Here is a 6,216-nt window from a genome sequence, read left to right on the forward strand (position 1 = left end):
AAAGCTGCTCTGCAACCTTGATAGGCTAGCAGCCGTTTTTTGTTTTGATTCAAATGGAGCCCATTTCTTTTGTACACATGTGGTTTTCCCCAAAATGTTCCTCAGTGCTTTCCAAATCAAAGACATTCTTCTCAGCCTCTCATCATCTCATCCACACCTTTAAAATTCTCACTTCTCTAGTTGGCCCCGTGTATGGAGCAGGTAACTTCTCAAAAAGCTCCTTTTGGAGCAGTGATGTGTTCCAAGGTCACACATTTCCCATGCTTTTCTAGCTATCTGTATGGCATGCGATATTCTCTTCACATCACAAGTCATTGATGATGTTCAGACAGACGATAAGGTCCTTCAGTTTGCACCCTTGTCTTAAAGACAGAAGGGCCTTATAGGAGACATCACAGGAAACATTTTGGGTTGGTTGCCCAATGTGGTTACTGCTCCTATAACAGTTGTTCCTCTGCAAAAAGTTTTTATATTTCATATGATCACTTCAATTCAAATACAGCACTGGCAGTTTAGCATGAATTAAGAGCAAGAAGCTTTTATCAAACTTTCTTCAGGAGCTGTCCATATCAGTCAACCATACACCTGCCTGGATATTTTTCAACATCTCACCATCTGGCCTTGCGATGATAGACTTAATGCTCAGCATAGCCCTGACATTGATGGCTTAATGTTTCAGAAATGTTGTGAAAAATATGATTTTGTACAAGAAGCTGTATTGGACCTAATTCACATACGGCAATCTGGGCTGCATCCATTAGCCCTGTTAACAGCTGATCACCATGTAGATCAACTGTTTGGATAGAAATCTGGCCCCTTTTTTTTCTTTCATATGACTGATCTGTGCAACTCCAGCAGCTAGGAAAGAGAGGATTCCACTATGTGGCATCTTTTGGGCTCCTTCCCTTCAAATGTGAATTTGGCTCCTCCCCCCCATTTTTTTTTGGCTCCCAAGCCCCCTTTTTCATCCTGGACACAGGTACCCCCTCTCAGAGGCCCTTCCATCAGTTTTCTGAAAATTGAGAAAGCATACCATGTTGCTGGTTGGGGGGCATCTAAAATAGCTCTACTAATAAATTACCCTCCCCCAAACTCCTGGGGTGCACCTACAGACCACTTGCAGCACACTAATATGCTGCAGTACCGTGGCTGAAAATCGCTGAGTTAGTGTCACTCTGGAGTTGCTTCCCCACAAATCTTTTCACTTACTAAGCCCTCTCTCCAGAGAATGTGAGTTACTATGGGCTCAGTCCTATCCGATTTTTCAGTGCCAGTGCAACCATGCCACTGAGGTATGCGCTGAATCCTGTGGTGGGGAGGCAGACAAAGAGGCCTCCTCAAGGTAAGGGAACATCTGTTCTTTCACCTTGGGGCTGCATTGCGACTGTCCTGGCACTGGAAAATTGGATAGGAATGGGCCCTATATCTTTCGTTCCCTCAACGTTCTGTAAGGTCCTGGCGGTTCATAGGAACCTTTTTTTTTTGGGGGGGGGGGGGGATTAATTTTCTTTTAATTTACAAACTTGTATGCTTTTAGCAAACTGGTAGCATATTCTAAACAAATACAGGTTGAGTCTCATTATTTGCAAGGGTTCCTTTCCAAGAACTTGGATGGCAAAAAAACTATATTTTTTTAGCAAATCAATTTAAAAGACAAAGCCTCTTTCCTCCTGTGATTTAAAAACAGCCTTGCTGACCTTTGTAATGCACACAGAGGCTATCAGTCTCTCCAGGAGCTTAGGCTTCACCAGGAGGCAGCAATCTCTCCCTTCACTAGGAGCCCCAGTGAGGGAGAAAGAATGGAGAAGGTGATAATCGCTGCCATTTAGCCTTCGTTCAGGTGCTGGGGGGGGGGAAAGGAGGAGTTAAGCCTGCAGAGAGAATGATTGCTGGATTGTCAGCCAGCTGCCCTTTCTTACATTAAGGAGGCTATTGTTAAACAACTGTTTTCCTTTAATTTAAAGGACCCTTCTCATCACATTGAGATAGAAAAATCTATGGATAATTAGGTTATACCTGTAATCATATGACTGTGTGTCTGCAACAGTAAAGAGTAGTTTTTAAAACTCTGATTTTAAAGGGGTGCATTTTTCCCCTTCTCCAGGGATCAGCACATTCCTTCTCATTTGCAGGGGCCATTCGTGTTGAGAATATGTATAAAAAAATCCATGTATAACAAGGCTGGACCTATATTTCAATCTTGAGAATAGTGTAGCAATAGGAATCAAAATAACTTGAGCTCAATTAGTGAAAAAGTTAAACAGGCCTTCTATATTTTTGTCACATTGCTCATCTCAAAGAATTAAAGATGCAGTTTTAAGAGCAGCTGATGGTTAACAGATAAGAAATATTAAAGTTGAGAGAATAACAATATATAAAAATATAAAAATTGAGAGTTGGAATTTCTAACTCAATAGGCAATATAACTTATGCTAAAACAAGCATTCCATTTAAATGAAACATGTTTATTGGAAATGACTGATGTTGAGTTTCAGCAGTTGAAGAATACAACAATTATTTTTGACAGTCTAGGAAAAGAGACATTATGAGGACATCTGAGAAAGGAAGTAAGTTCTACCATGGGTGTATTCCCAATCCTTATTTTCCACTTGGAGCAACAATTATGGTTGAAGCCAAGCTATTAACACATCATGTTACAGGGATTAATTCCCCCAGTAATAGAAAATTTCAAGATAATGTAGAAAAGAAATGCTGATGTTTTATTTATTCAGGAAACAAATTAAACAAGGAGAAGGGAAATGTTTGCAAATGCCCAATCTGGGAACATTGTGAAAACGGGGTTGTCATTTATTTAGAGAAGTATTTGTTTTGTGTCCTAAATGTGAATATAAGTAAAAACTGAAAAGAAAAAAAATGAAGTGGGACATTAATTAGTAATCTTTTGTTAGCTGCAAGGGTGTTAGCTTTCCTCCATCTAGAAGCAAACAAAATATCAGAGTGTTTAAATAGAATATTATCTGTGAATAAATTAGAATATCTAAACAATGGGCAGCCCAATCCAAAGTTTGTTGGTGCAGTGGAGCCACATGGCCTATGCTGCATCCAATGCAACTTAGGAAGCAGTTGGAGGTCTCCTTGGGGATAAGGCAATATATTTCCCCGAGTAACGGCCCAGCCATCCTTATGGGGCTTCTCAGATCTGAGCCAGCTATATCGTGGTGCCAATTCAGGAAGCCCCATGGCATTCAGGGGCCCTGCCTGACCCTTGGAAGAGGGTTTGGATGTGGTAGGAACCTCCGATTCTGCACCCTCCCAGGCCCAATCCTCCCCTTGTTCCACTCTTCCCCGACCAGAAATTCCCTCTCCCCAGCACCAAAACACCCACTGCCAGCTCACAAATAGCTGAAAACATGCCTTATGACACATTTGCATACACTCTGAGCAGGAACGGGATCAGCTTCGCTGGTTCAATGCTCAGTTAGGATTGTGCTGTAAGCTAAAACAGCAAAACCCCCACAATTATTACTTAAAATGGGGTCCTTGGTTATTGGCATCCTTCAGTCTCGGAAGACTATGGTATCGTGCTCTGAATGGTGGTTCCGGAACAGAGTGTCCTCTCCAGTGTGTGAAGCCTGGGTAAAGTAGACAGGGAGGACAGACAGTTACCCATGCTGCAAATCCCCCCTCCCCATGTTGCTGAAATGGTCCAATGGAAAGGCAGAAGCCAATACAGTTGGTTCCAGCGGCGTCTCAGGAGTTGCCAGAATGTGACTGTGTTCAGCCATGAACTGCCTCAGGGACTCCGGCTCCGGATTTTGCCTCGAGGTTGACTCCTGAAGCCTTTTCCATAACTGGATGTAGCCACAAGGCAGTGGAGGTTTAGGATCAGAGTTTTCCTTCTCTCAGATGAGCTGCCTACCCAGGCTGACAAGTCCCATCTACCTGGTGGCTCTTTAGTCGCCTCTTACGACAAGTACAGCCAAACTGAGGGCCTATTCATATCCCCAGCCCCCAGGGGAGGGGATAAGACCCCCCAGGGGTCCTTGGTATAATAATTGATTTATCATAAGTTGAGCAATTTAGAATTTATTTGATACAGTGATTTAACCATTTACTTCTCTTTGTTATGTAAATATGTTCAGTGGGTTGATGTGATTATGTATTGTATGTAAGTGTCTATTTTTTTATTTAATTTGATCTGACAGTCTCCCCCTAATAATAAATCAGCCTTAAACATTTCCAAATTCTCATCAAAAATAGATTACAACTTCCTTGTCCTTAATATGAACCATGTATGCAAATTCAAACATGTTTTCCGGAAAGTTGACCTTTCAGTGTAACATGCTGTATCTTTCATTAGTCATGATTCAGTTAGACATGACTGACAGCCCAATCCTTAGCTTCCCAGTGCCCACAGGAGCAGGAACACCAAAGAAGGCAGAGGTCTCCTTGGGGAAAGGGGAGTCTTGTTCTGTCCCCTGGGGAAAGCCCCAATCCCAGCAATGGGGCTTCTTAAATGCATGCTGGCTAGTTTGCCAACGCAGACCTGAGAGACTCTGTATCAGGCCTACCAGCCTGACACAGAATTCAGGATACAATGTAGTAGACTTTGGAAAACATCAAAATCTATGAAAAAATAAAACCGTTTTTACCCACCTCTACCATTGATTATCAATGCATTTTAAACATACTTTAAATTTTTCTACAGCCCTTCCTCCAGGGAACTCTGGTGGGGTCCATAGTTCCTTCCCTCTTTTTGTCCTCACAAAAACCCTGTGAGGTAGGGGAGGCTGAGAGATAGTGACTGCCCCCAGGTCACCCAGGAAGCTTCATGGCTGAGGGGGATTTGAACCTCAGTCTTCCAGGTTAAGTCCAATTCCAGTATCACTACACTACCGTGGCTCTCATAACATCATCATAAAGCAATGATGCCATTTATGAAGATAATTTTCTAGCCCTATCGAAGCCAATATGATACCAGGAAGATGTCTTGCTGGATACTTTCTAGGAGACTGGAGTGCAATTTGGGCTGCATTTGCCCTCTACACTGCTGGATGTCAATGAAATGGCATCTGTCGCACTGTGGAAAGCCTAAGGAAGGGAAGGAATTTAGTTCCGCCTTTATCTTTTGAGAAACATCTAAGTTTGGAGGCTTCCTATTCCTTTTTGCAACTCATAGGTTACTGCTGGGTTGTGACCATTTTTGTGTCTCTGTCAGGCCTTAAAGTGCTTTTCCATGCTTCTGTTGCTTCGAGATTAGATTAGTCCAATTCCCTCAGCTGCCTTGCCTGATAAGGCATTGTCCAACAGGCACAGAGAGCAGACGCCGAGGCCCTTTGTTATATTGAAGGTGATTTTAACACATTTTCACCTGCTCAGACATTCTTGCATTGCCTGCCAGTTAGGCTTTGGAAATGGCTCTGTTATTTGTACATGCTTTTTGGAAGCGTGTGTGCGTGTGTTGTTTTAAAAACGACCTCTTAACTTTTTGTGCGTCTAAGTCAACGTGAACTAGCGCAGCACATCATTCCATGACTCCAGCAGTGATGGTGTTAAATTTCAGAAAGTGGAGAGAGGTCTTACCTACAAATTTATTTTTCACATTTTCATACTGCCGTTCCTCCAAGAAACTTGGGATGGTGTATCATGGCTGCTTCCCTCTTTCCGTCCTCCCCACAACCCTGCGAGGTAGGTGAGGCTGAGAGAGGGTTACTGGCCCCAGGTCTCCCAAGAAGCTTCATGGTGGAGTGGGGATTTGAACCTGGATCTTCCAGGTCTAAGTGCAACACCAGAACCACTACTCCATCCTGGCTCTTGGAGTCTTCCTCAAGACCATTCCAAATGGGTCCTGAATTGCTCCAAAATTCAGGCTAATTCAGAGTGGGTATGATGGTACCATCCATCACCCCCTTCTTTGTTCCACTGCTGATTTTGAATGTGGCTGGGGAATTGGTGGGAAGTGGCCACAAAAGCCTTGTGATTATGGTATGTGCAATTGAATCTATTTGACAAAAACCTCTTTCAGGGTGGCATCAGAAATGAGGCCATTCCCCGCTCTCCACATGGAAGTGTGTGTATGTATGTATGTATGTATGTATGTATGTATGTATGTATGTATGTATGCACACACACACACACCCCGGTATTTCTATACCGCCTTTCTTGGTCCTCAGATTTCTCCTCGGACTTTATTCAAGGCGGTTTACATAGGCAGGCTAATTTAAATCCCGGTAGGGATATTTACAATTGAAAGAA

This window comes from Tiliqua scincoides, chromosome 2 (assembly GCF_035046505.1).
Source record: "Tiliqua scincoides isolate rTilSci1 chromosome 2, rTilSci1.hap2, whole genome shotgun sequence".
NCBI lineage: Eukaryota > Metazoa > Chordata > Lepidosauria > Squamata > Scincidae > Tiliqua > Tiliqua scincoides.